Source organism: Zootoca vivipara, chromosome 1, assembly GCF_965207765.1.
Source record: "Zootoca vivipara chromosome 1, rZooViv2.hap1.1, whole genome shotgun sequence".
In the NCBI taxonomy this organism is placed as follows: Eukaryota; Metazoa; Chordata; class Lepidosauria; order Squamata; family Lacertidae; genus Zootoca; species Zootoca vivipara.
The window spans coordinates 65,442,905-65,469,433 of NC_142582.1; the positions used below are offsets into that span (position 1 = coordinate 65,442,905).

Here is a 26,529-nt window from a genome sequence, read left to right on the forward strand (position 1 = left end):
CTTGCCATAATGGACTGAGCAAGACTGTTCCAGACCTTAAGAAACCATTAAAGTAGGAACATCTTGTCTGCTCAAGAAATCACAAAAGCAAGTGTCCATGTGTGGGTAGGTTTCAACAGCAGTTACGTTTTCTGGTAAAGTTTCATTTCTCTCATTTCAACGTGAGAGAAAATTTGAAACTAGGCATAAGTTCCCAAGGAAAGGAACTGAGTTTTTACATTACACTTAAGAGACAGTTGTGAAAACAAGGACTCTGCAAAGAAGAGTTAACAAAGAGAGAATGATGAAATGGAATGTGATCATCTCAAAGCAATATTGGGCCATGATAATCAGTCAGTAGGTTTCACTCATTTGTGTTAGGGTAAAGGATGTCCCAAACCAGGTCTGATTTATTAATGTAGGAGCTCAGCAAAGAAGTCAATTTCTAGAGACATTTCACATATTGAGAGGTTCAAGAAGGATACTGATAAGCTGGAACGTGTCCAGAAGAGGGCAACCAAAATGGTCAAAGGCCTGGAAATGATGCCTTATGAGGAACGGCTTAGGGAGCTGGGTATGTTTAGCCTGGAGAAGAGAAGGTTAAGGGGTGATATGATAACCATGTTCAAATATATAAAAGGATGTCATATAAAGGAGGGAGAAAGGTTGTTTTCTGCTGCTCCAGAGAAGCGGACACGGAGCAACGGATTCAAACTACAAGAAAGAAAATTCCACCTAAACATTAGGAAGAATTTCCTGACAGTAAGAGCTGTTCGGCAATGGAATTTGCTGCCAAGGAGTGTGGTGGAGTCTCCTTCTTTGGAGGTCTTTAAGCAGAGGCTTGACAGCCATCTGTCAGGAATGCTTTGATGGTGTTTCCTGCTTGGCAGGGGGTTGGACTGGATGGCCCTTGTGGTCTCTTCCAACTCTATGATTCTATGATTCTAGGTGAAGCCTTAGTTATCTGGTCCACGTGTCACATTCAACCAAAACAAAGGAGAATAAAACCCAACCTCCAGAATGCAATACAAGCCATCAATTGCCACACAAGCAAACCAAACAGAAATGGTGTGAGCACTACTGCTAAAATATTATGAAACAATACTATGGCATTTTAAAACAAGGACTGAATTCAAACTGTATGTCCATATACATAAAGTATCAGTAAGCGCATGTGACAAACAATGGTCTACATCACTCCCCACTGAATTATATATAAAATATAAAATATTGTCCAGTAGCACCTTAGAGACCAACTAAGTTTGTTCTGGGTATAAGCTTTCGTGTGCATGCACACTTCTTCAGACGCTCTAAGGGACCCAGGTGGCGCTGTGGGTTAAACCACAGAGTCTAGTCAGGTTGAGTACACAATCCGTTCTGGAATGCCATTCGCACCCCAAAAAGTACGCAACCCACAGCAAACGCAACCCAAGGTATGACTGTGTGTGTGTGTGTCGACTGCGTCAGACCAACATGGCTACCTACCTGAATCTACTCCCCACTGAAGTTTCCCACAAAGTTCAAGAGATAGGAAGGAATTCAACATCACACGTGTTCTGTCACGTCAAGCAGTTTTACTTGCCAGATAGAACAATTCCCCTCTCCTCCCAGCCCCCTCCCACTGTTCCAGGAGTTCTTCCCCCCCCCCAATAATTTCAGGGGATGAAGGAGGGTTAAGAGGGGGCAAGTCCCATTGCACAAGCAGAAGTCCTTGTGAAGGACTTCCATTCATTAGCTGTATGCCCTTGTTTTATTAAGTTTTGTCTTTTAAAAAAAATGCAAAGATGCAGTTGTGGCTGATAAATACTGCAGCAGAAAAAATAGGAAAACTTAATTCTTTCATTCCCTGCTGAGATCCTGGGGAAAACCACTTCTGGGAAGGTGCAGTTTCTATTGGAAGGAAATTCCTCATTGGCACCAACGGAGAATTTCCCTTAAAGTGCCAGCATTCAGGATCTCAGCAGCAGAAAAAATGTTTAACTCCCTTCCACCACCTACATACTGTACTTGCTGCAATTCCAATAGCACATTTTATATCCTATCTAGTTTGGCCCCAATCTGTCATCTGGACTGCTACTGACTTGTGCAAGCTCATCCATCTTTGGTCAGAAGACTGTTATGTCCCACGTGCCAAAAGCTTACACCCAGAACCTTTGCTTCTAGCCTCCCTCTCTGTCATTACAGCTTTATTGTGGGCTGCCTCAAACATGACGATTTCCCTACACAACTACGGTAGCATTTCAGTGCAGTAGAATTTACACTAGGATAATCCTGGGACAATTGCAAATCACAGACATGCTTCCTCACTGCCCACTACACTGAAGTACTGCTCACTTTTCCTAAAACTTCATTCTGTTCATTTTTCATATTGCATTAGGGGGGGGGTGATTCATGACTACAATGAAAAGGGCATATCATTTGCTAAAACACTCCGGAGTGCTCTGTGGATCGACATGGACATTTATGCCTTCCCAGCATCCCAAAAGCAAGCATATGTCAGTCTTGTGTTACAAAGTTACACACCAGCTTTTAACATTTCATCCTCACAGGTCATGTGAATAACAAAGGCCTTCTGAAATATTCATTATGTATGGTGCCTGGCATCCAACATGTAGATCCCTTCTTCAATAATGTATGCCATGAGAAAAGTTTACAAAAGGAATAAAGAGTGGAGGAATAGATTAGACAAATATGACTGGCAACTGCTGACAGGATATAAAAGCACAGCCACATACTTTTCCTGGCACAATTATACATCCTTTATTAAGGTCTGCGGTTTGTCACAACACTCTATTTGAGTACCTATTGTTTCAAAGAAAGAGAATTGGGGGGGGGTGTTCAATGCTAATTGCACTTTCCTTCAGCTCTTGAAGTATGAAGATTGGGTTTTACAGCCAAGTTTAAAACTTGTGTCTTCTGCCTCTCCAATTGATCTTAATCTTAGAACTGCTTTTCAGAATAATACTAGCTACAGCAGCAGCATAACATATATGCATTGCATTTCATATTTTCTGTACGAAAAACACAAGCCAAAGTACCTCATAGAGGAAATGCACATGGGGTACCTCAGGTTAAGAACTTAATTCGTTCCGGAGGTCCGTTCTTAACCTGAAATTGTTCTTAACCTGAAGGACCACTTTAGCTAATGGGGCCTCCTGCTGCCACCATTTCTGTCCTCATCCTGAAGCAAAGTTCTTAACCCGAGGTACTACTTCCCGATTAGCGGAGTCTGTAACCTGAAGCGTCTGTAACCTGAAGCGTCTGTAACCCGAGGTACAACTGTAATGACAATGCTACATTAAAAATTAGAGAGCAACACAATGTGGAGAAACAGAGCAAAGAAAAAATCAATCCCCACACACATTGACAAATCTCAAGAGGAAGGGGATATACAATGCCTACAGCATTCAAAATAATTGAGTGCATCTGACATGTCAGAAAAAATTTCCACCACCTCAACAGGATCAACCCACAGAGAAGAGGAAATGAGAACCTGGCAAGCAAATTGGAACTGTTTTTGGTATGTTGCGTTCTTCTGTTGTTTTCACATGACATATAAAAATACCCACATATTCCCTGGACTTCTCACTAGAAGGAAACAGTTGACAGCAGAGGATTGCAAAAGAGTCTATGTACGAAAGTGTCAGCGTTGTATGAAAAAGTGGTAGTGACACAACAACTAACAAACACTTGCTTGCACATTGCACTGCACAAGACATTGGGGAGAGAGGTTATTTTTTTTCCAGTATACAAGCTGTTTGGCAAACAGGTCTCTTGATAGCTACGTAGGCATAATAGAACTGAGCATGCAAAAAGATGTAATATGTAAAGTATTTATTCCATTTCTTTCTTCCTTGAGCTGTGGGAAGAGGTGGAACAGAAAATTAAGTTAAACCTAATGGCATGCAAGGAATCTGTGCCAGTAGTATATCCTTTAGAGGAGGGGTCGGCAACTGTTTTGGGCCTGGGGGAACATTTGCAAATGGGAGAGGCAGGCATGGCCCCCACATATGCATTGCAGCTCTTCCACCACCACTCCAGAATAGCTCCCACATTACAATTAGGCTTGAAAAAAGCTTAGTATCGGCTAAAGTTGGCTTTCTCCAAGCCTAATTTCAGAAGGAGGTGGGGTAGGTCTGGGATCCCCTGAGCACTAGGGAAGGCCTCTTTGAGTACATGTGTGCCCACCAGCACTATACTGCTGGTCCACTCTTTAGTGGAAGCAGGGGAGGAAAGTATGCATTTTTCTGTGCCAAGGTCACTGATTCCCCTGAGTGGATTTGTCATTTATATGGAAGATAACAGCAGGTGCAAAGTTTATTGCAACTGGAACGGATGGTGGAAATATCCCATCTTCATGTCTAGTCAGCTCAGTACATCATGGACATAGGATAAAGCCAAGCTACTCATCCATTGACCAACTCACGACAGGCTGCTGGAGTTTTGAATGGGCAGGAAGTCCTAGGAGAACCTGGAATGTGTAGCTCCACCTACATTCCAAAGGGGGGGGGGTGTATGGAATGGCATGTTAGAGATATTTCATGGAAACTTTTAAATGGACCTTTTGTAGAAATAAATTCTCTCCATCACAAGAATGTTTTACTACAGAACAGTCTTAAATACTACTTCCAATAAGATAAATGCTACAAAATAATAAAGTAACATTTCAAGCAAGCAAATGCAATGGGGTCCAGTCCTTTATGTAGTTCAGTAAACTTTTCTCTCTCTGGTCCCAAGATCCTAGGCTTGTTCATCACTGAACTTGTATGCTGCTGCTGCTGCTGCTGCTAGCCAGCCAACTCCGAACCTGTCCAAACTGTCAATACCCTCTCTTAACTAAGGAAGATGGGGAGCCTTTTAAATGGCACCCCTGCTCTGAATGTTGGCCTGTGGTTTTTTGTTTTGTTTTTTAAGTCAACCAGAACTAATTACACATTTCACATTAGGCTTCAGCGGCTTTAGGACAGAAGACAAAAACAAACAATTAGCAATGAATAATTTACTTGGAGCTTATCTTTGGTTGTGTATTCCTTCCTTTCAGGTGTTGAGCACCATGGCTCTCAGCTGAGGTTCGAAGAGTGGCTTAGATTGAGGCACTCATTTATACAGGTATATGGCTATTGGTAAGCAAAGGCTCAGTTTTGAAGATACAGTGCATCCTGTCAACATGACCAAGCACTTCCACACACAAAACCACCAACAACCGACCTATTGGTATATCATGAACACTAAAACATTATTGGGGGCAGGGGCATCTTGCCCATAGGAGCTAGTGGCGCAGGGCACCACAGTGCCAAGTTCTGGAGGGCGACAAGGAAGAGGCGAGGCTGGACATGGCGCCTCCTGGCAACAGCTCGCTGCCCTCCTCCATGCCGCGCCGCGCCCGAGGCCTCCTCCCAGACGGAGGAGCCGCCCTCCAGCCTGCCCACCGGGAGGGAAATGGGGGGCAGAAGGGATTTTTGCAGCACAGCGCTGGATACCCTCAAGACGGCCCTGATTGGGGGTGGGGGGATAAAAACTGTTGTAACATCCACATATGATGGAGAACATGCTGCCATTGTTGAAGCATTGGATCCCAGCCTAAAAGCAATTTAAAAGCTTGGTTATGCCCAGTGGGATGTTTGTCCTTTGCTCTTTGAAAGGCACACATGCCATATAACAAACAACTTTTGAAACTTCCCTCTGTTTCAAAACCAACCACCTGTGCGGCTTACAATGGAGGGTTGTGGGGATTACTGTTTGGAAAAAAAACATACACCTAATACAGAGCTAGTTATGTGGTTCTTTGAATCCAAGACATAATAAGTTTCCAATTGACTAAAAACTTTTTCAGTGCAAGCACATTTGTACGTAACACATTTGTGGGAAATGAGATGCTTTATCTTCCTAACAGGACAAACTATTTGACAAGATAGTCCTACTGAGAAGATACAGCACGTTATCTAACACATAGAGGCAGGATCATTAGCTGCTGAAAGTCAACATCTCTCCACCCATTTGACATGCATCAAATGAGTATCTGGTCCCTTATTATGTAATTGCCAAGTTATCATAAATGTGCAAGCATAAGTAGAATCTGTATGACTTACTATATGAGTAACACAAGGTTAATTAAGAGATGCACATGCAGGCAGTAAAAATTGAATCTAATCTAAAAATAGCTGAGCTATTGACATGGAATCACTTTAAATCATCCATTTAAAAAGAGCCTGCTGTGCAAATGCAAAACATGCTTGTATCAGAAAACAGCCAGAAACGCCACAGATCAAGGCCCAGACTGAATACACAGTTCAAGGAAGAAACCAGATGGATGAATCCAAGCAATTATTCTGCTTATTGAAAGTGGACATGGGATCAGCCAGGGTCAGTCAGGATCAAAAGCTGGAATATTAAGTTAGAGCAGAAGAACTCAGGGGTCAAGGATGAAAGATCTAGCACAGAGCAGCTGAGAACAATATACGCAGATGGCATACATGAATTTGCGATACAGCATACTCAATCCGTTTAGTCCAATGCAACAATGCAACAGAACAATCAAAACTAAAGAAAAATATAATTTCAACAAAGGCAATGGATAGTGCCCCTAACATTGGACTCAAATAAAGCATGGGTGGCTATAAAGGCCATTGAAAGTAGTTCTCTTTATGTGGACCTATGCCACTCAGATGCTTGATGCAACATGTGGATTCCAAGGATCTCTAAGATGATTTGGAGAAAGATCCTACAGACCTGCTGGTTTTGAGGAGCACCAGGGAACAAGACCTCCAGCAAGGGATTGAAGACTAAGACTGGAACAAAGTTTGGGGTTGTAACGAGTTATTGTGTCCTCCCTCAAAGAGGGCACATGCTGTCGTGAGACCTGGCAACCAAACCCTGTGTTGTGGGTGGGTACGATCAGATAGCCACAACACTCTATTGGTAGGTCCCTCGATGCAGGGTTCAATCAGGCCAATGGGACGCTGTCTAAACGAATCAAGGGGCTTATATATACCCATGCACATGACCCAGAGCTTCCTCTTTCGGTGTGTGCATCGGAACACCCACCCACTTCTCCCTACTTTTAGGGCTGTGCCCTTGACCTTGCTATGCCATCGTGTATAGTCTGTCATTGGGACAGGGGCACAGCAGGAATTTTCCCCACTTGGCTGATTGGCTGGTGCCATTTGGGTTTTGCCTGCCGCGTAGCAAATCGTCACAACTTGTAAGGTTGTGGATAGGCTCTGGTTCAGGTGATAAGGATGGGGGAACGCTCTCACCATCCCTATGTGACGGGTATTCTGTTAAAGGAATCCAGGGACTCAATGGTTTGGCCAACCCTGTGAGGGGGCTGTGCCCGTGCCTGAGTCCAGGGGGACATCTGGGTGGTGGACATAGCTTGTTCCCTGCTTTCCACCTATCCGGGTATTCACCCTTGGCTGACTTATGCTGGTGCCCTGGGTCATCACTAGCTGCAATGGTGCAGGGATCTAGTCGAACCAGAGCCTGTGCAAGCACTCACTTGCTGTAATCAATAAAGTTGTGGCCTAAATTCTGCCAAAATTTGAGTCTTGTCTGAATTTATTGAAGAAGGAGGTTTAAAGGTCTTAACACGCAAAATATTGCTCTCCACCCATGGACAGGAAATTATGTTAAAAACTGCAGTATATTGTTGGCATTCTGCTCTAGGGAAATTGTCTTACACGTAAAAGAGCCTTCTCTGGTTTTGCCAGCATTGCAGAGCATGCCACAAAGCATTTTAGCACTTTTGATGGAAATGCCCTTGTGTGGTAAGCTTCTAGTAGGAAGTATTCCCAGAAATTAACACTATATATAACTAAACAAGCTGTTTTGCCTAATCCCACCCTTTGACTTTGCTAAATATCTGAAATGAACCCAACAGAAATCTTAAAAGTAAGTAATTCCTTAGTGTCCTTTGGAAAGCAGCAAGCCTTGTAATTGTGCATTTTGGAAAAAATCTTTGAAGGGTCAATGATAGAGATGTGGCACAATAAACTCTGGTTTTTTGTCATCTCTGAAAACACAACACATGAGGTTCAGCTAGCTAACAGGCAAACCTAATAAGACCCATTCTATGGTGAATGTATAGGTTTTACTATGTATGTAAACCACAAAGACACAGGAAGAACAGCCCTGACAAAATATTTGAAACTTGTGAAACACTAGAAAGTCCCCTCCTCCCTTTTTCTCCCACTTGTGCATCTTTCGTACTAAAGAAAACACTTAAATGACGCGATTTTCTTAAATGTACAATGTAGTATTGTTCTGTCATTGTATAATTTGAGTTATGTTGAGACTTATGGGCATGTCTACCATTCCCTCTGTTTTTTTAAAAAAATAAAATAAAATTTAGGTCCATATATTTAATTACACAAGCTCTAACCTCATTTGCCTATGTTGTAAATGCTGGTTTCAAAACACCAATATAAATGTAACCTGATCCAAGACTCAAAAATCTATTTTATCAATGCTTTTTAAGCCATCTATATTTTAAAAAAAAAATGCATTGCAAAATTCAAATTGGAATCTTACTGCTAAAGTTAATGTATAGTCTCTACTGTGGCCTAAAAATCTTTCCGAATACCACAAAAAAAAACCTTTGCCTCCAGTTACTGAGAATGGAAGAGAGTTGTTTGTCAAAATTATTCTTGACTTTAAGGGATATAGCCATGAGTGTTTGAGAATCTTGAACTAGCAGTAATGTTATTACCAACAGAATGGCTGAAAGACAAATACTATGTCAGCTGTTGTGAGCCTGTATAAGGTTAAGCAAACTGATGAGAGATTGAGAAAGACAAGTTATTATTAGCAAAGCTGAACTTTATAATCAAGAGTGGAAGAGAAAATTACTTCTAAGCACACATCATACACATAGCAGATTGGTGGGGAGGGCTTGTTGCTAAACCATATTTAACAAAAGAGGCAACATGGGCTTTAAAATCAGCCTTCCCCCTCCTCTAACATCAAAGCTCAAGAAATACTCTTGTGCCCTTCCTTGCACAACTGCCTAGTAGAGTAGGCCAGCTGTATCTTAACTAACCAGTTTCTCCTGCCACAACTTCCCTCCCCAAAGATCACTGCACTAATACTCCAACAGTGTGAACCCAAGCGACCAAGGAATACGAGAGATTTCAAGAATCGGTGAGATTGGCAAACACACACTTCAGACCCCAGTAACCAAATTAAGGCATTTTATTAAGAATAGAAGGAAGAAGGCAAATGGACAGAGCAGGTTGGGAATAAAAAGAGCTTTCTGGGCCAAGTCTATCAGCTCTTAAGCTATTTACTTACAACAAAGCATTTAAAAATAAAGCTGCAAGGATGGTCAGTTGTAGGTTTTCTGCTGTTCAGAAAAGGATGAAAGGAACCTGGGGGTGGGTGGGACAGGTAAAAAGGCTGCATACAGCAGCTCACTTTTAAGGGCTCCCTCTCCCATGTTGGTTTGAGTGACACCAAGCTCCTTTGGACCAATCAAAGTCCAGAACTTGTTTGGCAGGTAAAGGAGATTGACACCTTTTGGGGAGTGGGTTGATGCTAGATCAGGCATCCCCAAACTGCAGCCCTCCAGATGTTTTGGCCTACAACTCCCATGATCACTAGCTAACAGGACCAGTGGTCGGGGAAGATGGGAATTGTAGTCCAAAACATCTGGAGGGCCAAAGTTTGGGGATGCCTGTGCTAGATGCTTGGTGGAAAAACTGGGAGTTTTCCAGAATGCACCTTTCCTGTGGTTTGTGGCTTCAGGCACTGACTGAGTACACGTCAGCCTCATTCAATGAAAATGGAGGGCAAGAAAACATGCTTTTTTATTACAAGGCTTACAATGCACACTGAAATACACATCCACACATGACATGACCAGGAAAAAAATCAGCGTCCATTTTTCTATCAACTCTTATTAAATCTACTTGTCTTAAAATCCCCATGGTTCATAGAGTCATCATCTTCCCCAGGTGCCTTCTCACAAAGATTGATGTGACTTCTGTACATTCCTTTCTAAATCTCTTGGCAAAGGGCACAGGGATTTGCAAACCCCTGGACATTTTATGTGACATCTATGTTTTGTTCCAGGTCTCCCACACCTAAATCCATCTGTAAATATCCCAAGTTCTCCGCTGTACAGAAACCGCTAGAAAAATAGCATGTCAAAAGCCAAAGGATGGCAAAGCACCTTACTTTGTATTCTAAGCACCATATGCAGATTGCTTGCTGTTTAAGAAATTAAAGAGCAAAGCCGTGACCTAATGAAAAGGAAGGGATTATTCTTCAAATGCTTTCAGGTGCCAGCATTTTTGCAATTTTATGCTTTGCAAGTTCCATGAAGTCATGCTGTGGATGGAGAGGGCAGTCGCGAAACAGAACACGACACAATCATGCATCTTGTCGATATTGTGCAAAAGGAGAGTTACCACAAGTAAGCCCAATTTGGGGGGGGTTAAGCCTGCTCTCGCGAGGCATGTGGAGAAGAGGAGGGGTGAAAGGCGAGATGGGAGAGTTTGCCATTTTTTGAGTTGCTGGCAGGGCAAACGCAGACCTCAGCAGAGCTCTGAACTGTGACTCTGATGAATGATCATTATGTGCTAATGACCAGTTGTAAATACTGTAAATAAAGGCATTTTAAAAAAGTCAGGAGACTCTCATGGTGATTGTGTGAAGAGAGGAAGCCCATCAGCCCTGACATTCAGCACTTGTCTTTTAACAGAATTTTCATCTAGACTGCAGATCTCATAGTTCCTCATTTGCATTGTTAAGAACGTGTGGTGTTTTGTGTTTTTTTATTATTTTAGAGCCCTGAACTTTAATCTTTTCCAAAAATCGTATTAGGTTTGAACGGAAGAGCAGGATATCTTATTCTCACTTATTTCGATGCCTCTTTAGTCCCAGATAATTGAAGAGTGGATCTGAGGTGGAAAATAGTTTTGTGGAGTTTAAAACTAGAAAGTGTTGTGTGCTCATAAAACCCCTTTCATCTATGTGATTACATAAATAGATGCTCAAATCCACAATGATGCAGAACAATTTATTTATATAGTGTCAATTGCTTCATCCCCCTGCCACTGCCAGTGCCGCCACCATGAATATAGATTAAAGAAACCCAGTGTTTCTATTTTCAAATGAAGTTGGCTGGAGTCTACCTTTGCTAAACAGTACATCAATGCAAGGGCTAATACTTATATTATTTTAACTCTGTAGGCTGTTACTTTGCCACACAGTTTATGAACCTGGCTTTTAAATGCCGATTCAACCTAACAAGAGATTTGTGGAGAAAGGAAAATAATCCAGAGGCATCTGATTGGCCACTGTGAGAACAGGATGCTGGACTTGATGGGCCAAAGCTCTTATGATTAGAATAAATGAATTCTAGAAGCACACTTGCTAGTCAGGTAGCAAGTAATAATAATAATAATAATTTATTATTTATACCCCGCCCATCTGACCAGGTTCCCCCAGCCACTCTGGGCGGCTTCCAACAAAATAGTAAAATACAGAAATCCATCAAACATTAAAAGCTTCCCTAAACAGGGCTGCCTTGAGATGCCTTCTAAAGGTCTGGTAATTGTTATTCTCTTTGACCTCTGGTGGAAGGGCATTCCAGAGGGTGGGTGTCACTACCGAGAAGGCTCTCTGCCTGGTCCCCTGTAACTTGGCTTCTCGTAACGAGGGAACCGCCAGAAGGCCCTCGGCGCTGGACCTCTCCACCTTTGTCTCTAGCCCGCTGGAGATCATCGACCAGTGCGCCCAAGGCAGTTTCAGTCCCATGATGAGGCCTGAATCCTGAATGGAAGGGATCCAAATGGTCCGCTTCTTCCAGGCGTGCCTGGAGTTGTTCAGCAACCACAATCAGTATTGAGAGCTGATGCTTCTCATGGATGCCTTAGGAACATAGGAAGTGGTCATATGACTGAGTCAGACCATTTGTTCAGTACTATGCACTTACTGATGTTGGTTCTTTGAGGTGTCATAGTGGGCTCTTCCCACTTCCTCCACATAATGGATGCCTGGCTCTTTAGTTAGACTTACACATCTTACAAACCTAGAAATCAATTATATGTTTCATTTTGCTAGAGCAAGTAATATCAATACATAAACTTTGAATTTATTTCACCAGTGTTTCTATTACATTTAATGTTTATGAATATCTTGAAAGAAATTGCTTTGATGCTACAGTTATCAATGCAAAGGAGATCTATTGCATAGTGTATTAGGAAATGTAGCTATTTTCACTTAAAATCAGGCTAAAAAGCAATAGTTTCCTAGAGAGAATTGAACAGTATTGAGCATAATGAATAAGCTATCTTCCAGAGACTCGCATGCATATTACGAATTGAGCCACTTTTTCATTTGACATGTTCCAGGATCCATCAGAACTAGCATTCTGCTGACTCCTTTTGCTTGAAGTTACTCATCATTAGAAGAATTGCATCTAGATACAGTTAATTGCCAAATCAACATAATATAATTGAATCAAATTTACTAAAGCATTCCAAAGATATGTTGACTACCCAAGCAGCCAAGGTTAGATTGGATTCTTCTAGTTAAAAACTAAATTTAACCTTAATCCAGTACAGATTTAACCAAAGGGCTTAATTGTTGAAGAAAGGGTACAGAAATTTATTCCATAATTTTATATTGCATTCCTTATTTTTTCTCCAGATCACAGTATCTACTTTTTTGTATCCAGGATACAACATGCATCCCAAAAACTCTTTTCAAGAGGAGCCACAGCTCAATGGTAGAGCAATAAATTCGTATACAGAAGGTGGACCATTGGTCCAACTCAATACAAGGCAGCTTTCCATTTCCTAGCTGCAAAGAATCATCTGACTCTATTCTTAGATGTAATGAAGTCCCATTGATGTGCAAGACTATATTCATACTACCTCTAGCATATCTCCCTAATCTAGCCTATTTGCATGGTTTGGTAGCTTATTGACAAATTCAGAAGGTTGTGCTTTATTATATTCCCACTAAATCCTTGATTCAAATTTTCACAAATTTTATTTTAAATCCTGTACCAAATAAGAGAGGGTAGGTGGAAGACCACACACACACACACACACACACACACACACACACCCTTCATCTTTTAAATCATATGCAATTGTTTCTCAGAAGCACCTATGTCTCTGATTATTAAGGTATAAGGAAAGTAATGACAAGAAATGGTCTTGGTACATCCTGCCTTTTGGCCATTTATTTTAGAACAGTATATCACTTTGCCCCTCCTATACTGAAACTGACACCCTGTTTATACCATGGGGGGGTTAGGGGGAGGAGAGGGGGGAAATCACAGGGATAAGCCGGGGTGGGGAGAAAAGGTGGCATTATAGGTCATGGATCAGGACAGAGTTGGGGGATTCACAGGGATGAGGGAGGGGGATGAGGGGGCAATCAGTGATAAGCCGGGGGGGGTGAGGGGAGGAGTGGGGGAATCACAGGGATACATCATGGATCAGCACAGGGTAGGGGAAATCACACAAATAACCCACAGCAACGCGTGGCAGGGCCAGCTAGTACTTTATAATCATGAAAAAGAACGTTTAACTAAGTGAAACCAGTGAAATGTAGTCAGATGTATGAAGCACATTAAAAAATAAGAAATACACAGAAACACAAACAGAAACCACTAATGTCTGCCGGCACTGTTGCCAGTTAAACACAATGCATCAAATAGCAGTATTGAGCCTCAGACTAACAAAGAGAAGAACCGAGACCTAAATAAACAAACAGTCTGGAGTTACATGTTCTTGCATTGTTCATAACATGCTATTTTCCCCCCAGGACTTAAATTCACAGCCAGCTTCTTATATGCTGCAGTCAAGGTCTTATAGCTCTAAGAATTTCACAGCCTGCAACAGGCATTTCAAGTGGACCATGCAGTGTTCATCTGATCACATTTCAGTGCAAACAGCTAAATAAAGAATGAGAAGTCTTATATAAGTCAGTGTTCACCGAAGACACTTACGTCCATAGCTTTGAATCCATTTTATCTGCTCTCAGTCGCATCAAAGCAAAAAATACTTTTCTATTGTCCTCACTCTTCGGGGGGGGGGACATTTTCTATTTGCCAATTTAACAGATGAAACATTTATTTTCCAGTTGGTGTAAAGTAACAGCAAGCTTATTAGACCCGATACTGATCCTCCCTGGAGGGTTCCAGTGAGCCAGTCACAAAAGGCACAGGTCAGAGAAATGAAGGAATTAAAAGACGGCAGGCAGGAAAGAGAAAGTAGTTAAACCAAACCACACACGCTTATCCTTTTGTTTGATGGGCTTGTAAAGGGAAAACATCAGTGGTTCTTATTGATTCCTTCCCCAGTTTTTAGCTGTTTTGTACAAATTTATTATGTGCACATCTGAAGGCACATATTGCAAACCACATAAGCTCTTGCAAGTTTACATCTTCCTAATTTCTGAAAGTGATTTATAAGAAGAAATAAACGGTATGTGTTGTTGTATGTGTTGTTATCTTTTGTTGAAATAGGGGTGAAACATCTTATTTGCCATTTTTCTTTTATTCTTTCCTATTCACACAATTTGGAGACCTTCACAGACTGCTTGGGTTTTCATCATCCTGAATACTAAGATGTCCTCTGCAAACTTGGGCACCCCACTCCTGATTGTGTGGCAATGACCCTCCCTCCATGTGAAATAAGACACGAGACACAATGAATAAATTTAAGTGGGTGAAAAAGGCCACAACTTTACTGGTTAAGAATGATGAGCGGTATTGGCTTAGGCATTGGAACCTATCCGGCTATATCAGACTGTAACCCGTGTGTTACAGTCTGGGAGAAATTAACCACCAGAAAGGAGCCCGGTGATGTACATCTACTGGGACACCTCCTGTGGCCACCGTTGGGGGGTGCCATAAGGCCCTGACCTCCAAAGGCCCAGGACAAAGCTACCGCCCCCGGAACCCCTTTAACGGAATTACTTCTCCAATTTCTGGGCAGAGGATGACGCAATCTGCCCCCCTTCTTTTATGCAAATTTCCAATGCCTAACCGCCACACGAACCTCTTGAGGCGCGCCGCCAATACCCTCACATCCACAACCAATCGGGTTGGGAGCCGGGGCAGGAAAGGCTGAGTTCCCGCCTCCGGTCGGTTTAAAATACGTGGAGCCCCACCTCCCGGCCGCCCCTATTGGGCGGCCCGGGTCTGACGGAGGCGGGAACTCCCACTTCGCTCGGGGCCCGCCCACAACACCACCTCCGTGGAGATGCGGAAGTGGTTTTCCAATTCGTTATTGAACAGATCTTTGGGAGACTTCACTGCTTATCACCCAGCATTAAAAGGTGTATGATGGGCATATTTATAAAATTTAGGCTACAATCCTTTATCCATGACAGTAAGCTTCATTGAACTAAGAGGACCTTACATCTAAGTACACATGTAAGAACATAAGAATATAAGATCTAGCTGAGCATCCTCTTCTCACAATGGCCAACCAGGTTCCTGTAAGCTGGGCATGAACCCAACAGCACTCTGCCCACCTGAAAGTCCCAGAAACTGGTATTCCGAGGCATGATACCTCTGACAATGGAGACAGAATATAGCCATTGTGGCTAGTATCCATTGAATTTGTTGAATCCTTTTTAAAAGTCGATTCAAGTTGGTGGCTCTCACTGTCTCCTGTGGGAGTGAGCCTTAGGTTTTATTAAATTACTTAGTTACTTACATCTCTTCAGTGGTCAAGCCCAGGATATGGTACATGTTGTTCCTGGCTGGTCACTCATCTAGGCACTAACTAGGTCAGGGGTCAGCAAACTTTTTCAGCAGGGGGCCGGTCCACTGTCCCTCAGATCTTGTGGGGGGCTGGACTATATTTGGAGGGGGAATGAACAAATTCCTGTGCCCCACAAACAACCCAGAGATGCATTTTAAATAAAAGCACACATTCTACTCATGTAAAAACACCAGGCAGGTCCCACAAATAACCCAGAGATGCATTTTAAATAAAAGGACACATTCTACTCATGTAAAAACACATTGATTCCTGGACCGTCTGTGGGCCAGATTTAGAAGGCAATTGGGCCAGATCCAGCCCCCGGGCCTTTGTTTGCCTACCCATGAACTAGATTGTGCTATTACAGTAGAGCTTCCTCCCAGGTAAGCATGGCTGGGAACAGCTCACCTTTTTATCCTCTGGCAAGGCAGTTCAATAATCTGCTTGCTTTCCAGTCTGTCACAGTGTGTCTGCGCCACAGTAATTTGAGGGGAGAAGTGAAAAGGTCAACCAGAAAGGAAGGGTCAGGTCAGAATAGACAGCAGAGGAAGGATGCTTGCATCTTGTGGAATCTAGAGCAAAGGTCACTCAAAGCAGGCAAGCCATAATTCACAATTCAGCTTGCTGCTGACACAACATTGTTCAGGGTCATTAGCACAAAAAAGAACTGTGAGGAGCTTTAAAAGGATCGCTCCAAACTATGGTAGGTAAATGGGCTGTGAAATGGCAAAGGCAATTCAGGGCTGATCCACACTTCCTTCCGCCCTGCCACTTTCCCCTGGGAAAACCCAACAGTTTAGCACTGAATTGGAACAAACAGCAACTGGGTTTTCTGCAGGTTGCCATTTGTTCTGATTTAGCACCAAAGAGCAGATTTTCCAGGAGAAAGCACCAGGACAAAGGCAAAACCACTCAGACTCATGCCTAGAAAATGTGGGGCAGCATGCTCTTCTGTTGTTTAAGGAATTTAAGTGTTGCATATTTCTACCCACAGGGTATACACCACTTACCATTCTTTATTGCTGTAGATTATCTTACATGCTACTACACATTTAGAGTAAAAACTTGCCTTTAAAAGTAAGTCATTCCAAAAAACCACGCTTCATAGCTTTTTTACTTCTTTGTTCCACAGATTCTTGATTTTTCTCTCAATTTTTTTTAATTCCTTGGGGAGAAATGGAGGGAACTCTCCCCACATACTTTCCCAGGTCCCACCCCCCTAGGACTTCATATGTCTTCTTACCTTCAGTTCACATCGATATTCATATCTGACCTGAGGCTTCTATGTGGTGGAGAACTGGCACTCTCCAATCCAACGTACCAATGTACCCTAAAATCTGAGGTGAACTACAAAATGGCACCTCCCTCCCTGCCAGGGGGAAAGGGATGGATGAAGATCTACATCAGGGGCATAAATATCTACATTGGGATTGGCTGCCCGTGAGGTTTCTGCCGTGTGAGGTGGTTACCTCACCTTACCACATAGGTGGGCCAGCCCTGACTGGCGACCTTCAGACAAGTGTCTGATCATGTGGAGACCTGTTCATGTGATATCCCTCTGAAAGAGAGGGAAGGAATTGCTAATGGGTCCTTTGTGGTACTAGCTATTCTGTGAAGACTAGCTCATACGTCATTATATCAAGGCCCGGAAACCTGTGGCCCTTCAGATGTTGCTGGACCCCAACTGCCATCAGCCCTGGCCACTGGCACTGCTGGAAATTAAAGTTCTTCGTCCCTGCATTGCATCACCACTGTTCCATTACCACACAAATCCCCTAAGTATCATATGAACAAGGGCTCTGTAAAGACATGGTCTTCACTCAGAGAAGACAGCAAGTCAAGCTCTCAATGACTTTTCTCATTTATGTATCACTCTTTGTTTCTTTCCATAATTATAAGGAACAGAGGGACAGTTTTCCTGAACAGAGGGCAGACTGTATCAATCAGTGCCCATGGCTTGTTATTGTACAGGTTGCCATATGTAGCCATGGAAACATACAATGGAATGTTTTCAGCTCAAATCTCAATTTCACTTTTGTTATCAACAACAAAACTCTCCACACAATTCAACACCAAAGACTCCATTAGGATGTTTTTGTTTACTGCCATATTCAGATTTTCTACCGCGATTCATTTCTATTCTTTTGCAACCTATTCTCTAGGCACTCCAAAACAATACAGTTATTATTTCTCATTTAAATTTGAGCTGTCTAGTAACACATTAAATTATGCACTCATGACAGATGCACATTAAAGTCATGATGGTTTCTAGGTCATAACAAGTCTATGAGGCTCGGAGTTGTTAATTTCAGCATCTGGATCTTATACTGAAGTAGATGTGTTAGTACCACTCACTCTTAAGTGAATAATAAAAAAGTGTTTAATGGAGTTCATTGCCTGCCAAGTGTGCATAGGATTCTTGCACAATGCAAAGGCAGAATGCATCAGTCCTGGGCATGAAAATGTTTAAAGCAGCTGGCCCTCCAGGTGTTGCTGTCCTACAACTCCCATTGTTCCTGGTCACTGGGCATGTTGACTGGGGCTGATGGGAGCTGAAGTCAGGAGGACTACAAGTTCCCCATCCCTGGTTTAAAGCACTAAAGCAGGCATCCCCAAACTTCGGCCCTCCAGATGTTTTGGACTACAATTCCCATCATCCCTGACCACTGGTCCTCTTAGCCAGGGATCATGGGAGTTGTAGGCCAAAACATCTGGAGGGCCGCAGTTTGGGGATGCCTGCACTAAAGCCCTGATGAAGTCTTTGGTGGGCTCCATATAGCCTTGCACCTATCTGCTTCGGAAGAGAGGTCTTCAGCAAACCATCTTGTTTACATCAGGGTGCCAGGAGAGCTTTACTTCAAATTTCAGCTTGGGGAACTGGTAAAATACCTTGGGTAGAATCCAATGCTGAGCTAATAGCAGGTGCAGGTAAGTGGGTGGTGGCCTGCAGTCGAAGGCAAAGCCAGGTGAGTAGAAGACATCAAAGAAGTAAAGTAGCTGTCTTACTACAAAAGAATTTCAGAAATAGACTGGAAAGAGAAGTTGCTGAATTGCAACTTATCACCAAGCTCAAAACCATGGAGGGACCTGGTTTGAACAGAGATATCGGGTTCTTATCTCATTATACATGATAAGCGATCTTCAGCCATCTCAACCCTTGCTTTTTCATGCAAAACCATTTGCAGTCGTTTGCGGTCATCAACAGCTATCAGTCAGTCAATCACCCATTTCCACCACCCTTCTGAGTGATCCCCCCTCCCCATCCCCACGCCTCCCCACCCCTTCTCTACATAAGTGCCTGGAAACTTCCATTTCACTGTATCTGAAGAAGTGTGCATGCACACGAAAGCTCATACCAAAATAAAAACTTAGTTGGTCTTTAAGGTGCTACTGAAGGAATTTTTTTATTTTACTTCGATCCAGACCAACACGGCTACCTACCTGTAACCAGCAAAGAAGGTGTTGGACAAGACTTGTTTTCTTGAAGAGGAGGAGTGCTTATAGGATTAAGGGCCAATGTCAAGGGAGTCCCAGTGATACATTGCATTCCTATGCCTAGATATGCATGCACAATAAGCATGGGCAAATCTGTCGGTTGCGGTTTGTCTCTGCTTCTCATTTTCCCAATCAATTATTTTTCTCCACATCAACTGGCGATTTTTATTTTTTTTTAAGCAAGTCCTCATGGAAAGTCATCAGCATTTTTGGGCAAGTTTCTCCTGCTATTTATAGTCTCCTGCAATTTTGCCTATACACTTTTTTGCGGAGCAATTCTGCCTAATATCACACATGGAGTTATAGTAGATCATGGAGGAGAAGGCTAGCAATGACTATGAGCCATGATGGCTATGCTTTGCCTCCACAATTACAGGCAGTAATGCTTTGAATACCAGTTGCTGAAAACCACAGAGGTGTGTGCTCTTGTGCTTGGATCCTGCTTGTGGGTTTCCCACAGTCATCTGGTTGGCCACTGTGAGAACAGGATGATGGATTAGATGGGACATCAGACTGATTCAGCGGGCTCTTTTTATGTTCTGACATGGTTGCATGCTCTTTTTGCTAATATACATTTTATCTATGTGTATGCATTTTTGTACACATTACCTGGCTGGAGAAATGTTCTACAGAATTTGTGCAAATTGTGAAGGGTCTGTCTTATAATTCACACATAGGTTTTAGAAGTGTGGATTATCTAGTTTCTTGTTAAAACACAAACAACATTGAACTCTCCTCCACCCCACCCCCCATTCCTAATCCACATAGGTAAAAAAAGTTAGGTAGGTAAAAGACCCCTAGAAGGTTCAGTCAAAGGTGCGGCACTCATCTCACTGAGAGACACATTTACAACTTATTCATACTGAGAAGTTATGCTCTGTATAAATTATCTGAACAGCTATAAAGAAATTGTAATGAGGAAGAGACAGAGGTTTTTGAAAGTATGGTAGTGCTTACTGATGGTCCCTAGGCAAACCAAGTAAAGTCACTGGCCCAGATCACATGCAACACTCAAACCATGACTTAACATGAATTCCCAGACATGCAGCTTCCCAGAGAGAGATAAGATCATGGCTGCTTTGCTCCTTCTCCAATCCTGTTGCTGCCACGTTGCTGTGAGATAAAGCCATGGTTTGGCATTACATTTGAACCTGGAGCAAGATAAACCATGAGTTCATACATAAACGATGACTTGGACCACAGCCACATGCAGGTAGTAGGAGAGAGGTGGTAAAACCAGCCATAATCTCTCCAATGACCTGAGCATTTGTTTGCTTGCCCTAGTGTTATATCCAAACTTGGTCTAGCTAACTTTTTATCTGCTAAGAATTCCTCAAAGGAATGGTAGTTATATATGGCCCACCACATGTAGATTCAAAGGGCTCCTCATGCCACTCTGGGCATCTGGTTTGCTGCTAAACTTGGCTAAGGAATAAAGAACTGGAAAGATATAGCACCGCTGTAGATATTACAAAGAGAGCTCCACAAAAATTTATAGATGTGGGTGTTTTGTATTATTTGTAATAACTTTTCTACACAACCATGTCTCAATTTCACACATAGCCATTCAACCACCTTTAACACACACACAAACTGCTCATCCCTCCCAGTCACAAACTACTGGAGCCTATTGCGCGATGGGTGCTCCTTGTGCTTGTACACTTTTTTGTAGCATCAACACCATGTTGTCAGCATCTAAATGCCAGTCCACTTCTCCCCCACCGCCCCATTTTAATTCAGATTTACCCATCCCACAGAAAATCCAATAAGCAAAAAGCACCCCACCTGTTACAAATGACCCATTTGCGATACCTGAATGACCCATCAACAGTAGTAAGGATTATTAATACTATTAGGCCTATTAATAGCAGTAAGGCTTAGTATTAAAGTATTAGCAGTACAAAAAACACCCTGACACACACACTCTTCACAAATATACACACCCCATACACACACGGCTTGTTTAATTCTTTCAGACTACAGAGGAACTGTTTTCTTACCAGTAACATTACACTGAAATAAATGAAGAAGCAACTATACTGTATATGAAAACATCAATATAGATAAATTGCCTAGAAAAGATTTAAGAAACATCATGACCATATATACAAAGATAGACAGGACATAATGCACAACAGCATTCAGAAAAGATTGTCAGAATTAACTACAGTAAACCTATTCGGTAAAATGAAGCAAATTTACCAGAAGGATTGATTTTTATATCCTGGTGGGCATTAATGCAGTCTCACAGGCACATTAGAAGACTATGAATGTTGATGCATCACTGTAATATTCTTTTGTTTTCATTTTTCATTCTATAACTCACCAGTGAACATCATTTATTTATTTTTTTGCTTTGTTATCTTCATTTACCAACTCGTTTTGTAATTCTTCTTATGCATAAAACTTCTGGCTAAAATGCAGGCAGATGCAGAAAGTAAACAGAATCGCTGTAAAGTAGAAGACTCTAGAGAATCCACATTCAAAACTTTTTCATAACTACTTTTTGAGCTTCTTTCTGCTGCTTGGCTGCATATAAAGCAGAGTTATCATTGAAATGGTCTAAAGAACAATTGAGAGGTCTGTTTTTATGACAACTGTTAGAGAGTTAACAATTTTAGTGCCAAGATCACTAGTGGTGTCTGATATTCTATCCAGCTGCATATAAAATAATAACTTTAAGGAACTAAGATAGTCACTCCACTCAAAACCAAAGAAGTAAATACTCACTTGTTCAGATGTGCTCCATGAATATGGGGAAGCCAAGAAGAAAAACTGACCGAATGATGATAAGTCACAGAAAGTTAGACAAAAGGAACAGTAAACATCAGAGGCTAGCCAGTATAAATCCTCTCTTCCTCCCCTTGCTTGTATACTCTTAAAAACTAAATGCAGTGCATTGAAGAAGGGAAACCCACTTTTCAGCAAAGACTACATCCTTCTGTCAGTCAAACACTGCATAGTTTCAACTAGGCATCTATCCAAAAAGACATGGAATTATTCTATTTTTGTCTCCCATTGCAGTAGAAACATTTTTACAGATTTGTGGCAAGGGCTTGAAGTTTTATGGTGGTCAGCTGGAGGAGGAGAAGCATAATTAAAGGCCCTGATGAGGTTAAACTAGCCCAGAGAAAAGGAGCTGAGCACATTCAAAGAGCAAGATAAACATAGATGTTTTTTCCCCCCAGAGCCTTTAATGGAGGAACCATCACACACAAACGAAAACACCAGATGCAGTATACAAGAAAGATCTGTAAATGCAGTTTAATCACAAAAATGTTTAAAAACTGTCAATAGTCTTTTTTTTCCAAAATGAAATTTTGGACTTTTTATATTTAAAAAAAGACATAGCACTAATATATTTACCATCTGGAGAATGTTACAGATGTTTCCTTCAAAAGTAAATCTTATTTTACTCAATCGCTTATGATAACTAAAGCACATCTTTTCGCACTACAGCCCTATACCCACCTTCTAAGGAGTTTCACTGAACACAATGGGACTTATTTCTGAGTAGATATGTATGTTAATAGTCTTCTCCAAATGGTATCATCATGTGAACAAGCGGCATGCTGTCACATCCTGCTGAAAAGTTCCCAGCTCACTCTTCCCTTGCTTCTGCTATTGACCACTGCTCATGGTTTGCTGGGAGAGAAACAAACCATGGGTTTGCAATGTCACACACAGTCAGCCTCCAGATGCTTTCTTCCTCAGCACAGTGGCAGCAGGATTAGCAGAGGAGTTAATTCATAGAACCATCGAGTCTGAAGGGGTCCTGAGGATCATCTAGTCCAACCCCCTGCAGTGTAGGAATATGCAGCTGTCCCATATGGGGATCAAACCTGCAACATTGGCATTATCACAACCAACTGAACTATCCAACTGGGAACTTTTGAAAGCAGTGTACAGATGTGGCTGGACTCCAGCTCTCATCAGACCCAACCAGCATGACCATTGGTCGATGATGGCAGGAGCTGAAGTCCAACAACATTGGCAAGACCACAGGTTCCCCATCCTTTCCTTAAAGCATGGAAGCAGACCCTTAGGCCAGGCATCCCCAAACTGCGGCCCTCCAGATGTTCTGGCCTACAACTCCCATGATCCCTAGCTAAGAGGACCAGTGGTCAGGGGTGATGGGAATTGTAGTCCAAAACATCTGGAGGGCCAAAGTTTGGGGATGCCTGCCTTAGGCGCTTAGAAGGCAAGAAACCAGGTCACAAGCAAAGGAGGGTAACCCATCATCTAAGTTTCTGCTTTTCCAGGGATGGTTCCCATTTTCTGTTCCCTATCCTCCCCCCCCAAAAAAAAACCTTTTATTTCCATTTGGTCTTTTAAACTATTTTCTTTTATTCTAGCCCGGGCATCCCCAAACTTTGGCCCTCCAGATGTTTTGGCCTACAACTCCCATGATCCCTAGCTAAGAGGACCAGTGGTCGGGGAAGATGGGAATTGTAGTCCAAAACATCTGGAGGGCCGAAGTTTGGGGATGCCTGTTCTAGCCCCTCTCTAGAGTATACTTGGTCTACTTGGTTGCTTTTCTGCTAGGGGACGTTGCTTGCACTGTTACTCCTTAGTGTTATTCTACCTCCCTGCTGGGAAATGTCAATGGCCCATCTAGTCCAGCCTCCTGTTCTCACAGGAGCCTACCAGATAACTATGGGAAGACATGAGTGCAACAGCATACTCCATACTTGTGAGTATCAGCCACTAGTATTCAGAGGCTGACTACCTCTGACAGTGCAGACAAAATACAGCCATGGTGGCTAGCCTTATCCCCCATTAATTTGTGCAATCCGCCCAAGCTATTCCAGTTTCTTAGTGGAAGGAATCAGGCCAGTTCTAAGTTCAGCCTAAGTGAGCAGGGAAATGTTTAAGCATCTCCAAAAACAAATGTACATACCATATTTGCTCCATATTCAGCAGCTAAAAAAGCCAATGCTATTCTGGGCTGCATCAATAGGAGTATAGCATCTAGATCAAGGGAAGTAATAGTACCACTGTATTCTGCTCTGGTCAGACCTCACCTGGAGTACTGTGTCCAGTTCTGGGCACCACAGTTCAAGGAGGATACTGACAAGCTGGAACGTGTCCAGAAGAGGGCAACCAAAATGGTCAAAGGCCTGGAAACGATGCCTTATGAGGAACGGCTTAGGGAGCTGGGTATGTTTAGCCTGGAGAAGAGAAGGTTAAGGGGTGATATGATAGCCATGTTCAAATATATAAAAGTATGTCATACAGAGGAGGGAGAAGGGTTGTTTTCTGCTGCTCCAGAGAAGCAGACACAGAGCAATGGATTCAAACTACAAGAAAGAAGATTCCACGTAAACATTAAGAAGAACTTCCTGACAGTAAGAGCTGTTAGGCAGTGGAATTTGCTACCAAGGAGTGTGATGGAGTCTCCTTCTTTGGAGGTCTTTAAGCAGAGGCTTGACAGGCATATGTCAGGAATGCTCTGATGGTGTTTCCTGCTTGGCAGGGGGTTGGACTGGATGGCCCTTGTGGTCTCTTCCAACTCTATGATTCTAAATACTTGGGTTATGCCACCAGGCAACCCAAAGCAAGCCATATGCAGCCACTACTTCCACTGTTCCTTCATACTCCTCCGATACATATAGTTTAGCCCCCATTAATATCCTCTCATTGCACACCATATGAGAAGTATGAAAAGGCAACCTTGGGATACGATCACAATTTGCACTGCGTGTATCTCACTAGACTAGCAGCACTGAAGAGAACATTGTCCGTTGAAAAGAATTGTCAGCAAAAGAGATCATATCTTTTTCAGACAGCAGAGTTTTTCCTCCCCAATTCTTTTCCCCCCTCTTTATTTCTCAGCTCAGATCTTTGCATATCTTTCTTGATGCCCAAGAAAACAGCATAATGGGAAACCCACACAGGAAATATCCCAAAAAATATGCATGCGAGGAAGCCACGAGAAACTGAGGTGCACACTCAACACTCTGCGCTGGAAAGGTGTGCCTCTGTTTCTTTATCTGGAACAAGATTTCTTTTCAATTGGATTCAAAACTACGTTTGTTTTTTGCTACGTTTGAAAGAAGTAAATGATCCCACATGTGGAAATTCTCTGCTTCCAACATGAAATGCAGACAGGGCACACCCAATGTTGGTTTCCCACCCCCCCTAAAAGCAAGAAAAGCCTACGCTTAAGAAAAGTGAACGGTATATATAATTAAGCAAGCCAATACGAATGCATCAAACAGCATTTTCTTTTCTTAGCTTAGTAATTGTCCCTTAAAAACTAAACTCTCTCTCTACAGGATGTTAGTCTGGTAAATTACAGGTTTTGGCTGAAGTCTCTCTATTTCTCAGAGAACAGAAGGATTCATTGCAAGATCCCAGCAAAGATAGAGTAGACTACACAACTGACCTTGCTGCTTAAAGTTTCATCTTTTCAGAAACTCTATATACTTACAGTTTCTCACTTTCTTAGATTTCTGAAGAACAAACTGCTCAGTTATGTTTTCTCTAAACTAGCCTGGGGGAATAAATCACCACTGCAATCCCTTTTGTAACCGCTTGGATCTATTCTTTGTCTCCTCTTTCTCCTCCCCTCACTTGGCTTTCCTACAAACTTCTGCTCTTTCCTGGATGGGAACATTTACTAGAAGTTCATTTAAAGAAACAGTAACCCTAGGCAGAAAGCAAAGGACTTCTTCTTCCATCCACCCCATGCTCAGATTCATTAAAAGAGAATTGGCAGAAAGGCCTCAAGGATCAAGGCAAACAATAAGAGTGATTGATTGAGTGAATGAAGGAGTAAGGAGTACACGGAAGAAGAACAAGTGTCCTTACTTGAATTAAACTGATTTAATTCAGTTTAATTTTCTTTTCTAGAAGCTGGAAATAGGGACTAGACCAGAGAGAGAGAGAGATGGAGAGAGAGAGAGAGAGAGAGAGAGAGAGAGAGAGAGAGAGAGAGAGAGAGAGAGAGAGAGAGAGAGAGAGGAGGGAGGGAGGGAGGGAGGGAGGGAGGGAGGGAGAGGGAGAGAGATCTGTGCTGCAGCAGATTGATTCTTGATCTCTTTTTCACAGAACTATTCCCTGAAGGGATCCTGCAGACAGAATGGAAAATTTCACAAAGAGGAGAGCCTACATAGTGGCATAATTTGCTGCCTCCATTGCATCCTCATTGGGCCATCCAGCAGAACTTTTCTGGGCAATGCAGGGTCTTTTACTGTCTGGCCAGAAGGAGGGGCAGAACTTATAGTATCTCACTGTGACTCCACTGTTACAGCTGATGAATCTCAAGGGGTGTCCAGAACACTGTCTAGTCTTGTTATGTTGGATGAGTTTCCGTTGGTAAGGC

At 42.5% G+C, this 26,529-nt stretch overlaps 1 protein-coding gene across 2 annotated transcripts in view; it reads right to left on the reverse strand.

Moving 5' to 3' along the window:
• The window catches only part of INSC (INSC spindle orientation adaptor protein), a 138,695-nt gene extending 112,982 nt beyond the window's left edge, over positions 1 to 25,713 (reverse strand). The window contains exon 1 of one of the 2 annotated variants that reach the window (XM_088666762.1): positions 25,636 to 25,713. The gene's annotated coding sequence lies outside the window, so the exon portion shown is untranslated. Of the gene's footprint in view, positions 1 to 21,932; positions 22,254 to 25,635 lie in introns of those variants that run through there. The other variant, XM_035119885.3, reaches the window with a different exon arrangement.
• Positions 25,714 to 26,529: the final 816 nt, after the last annotated feature.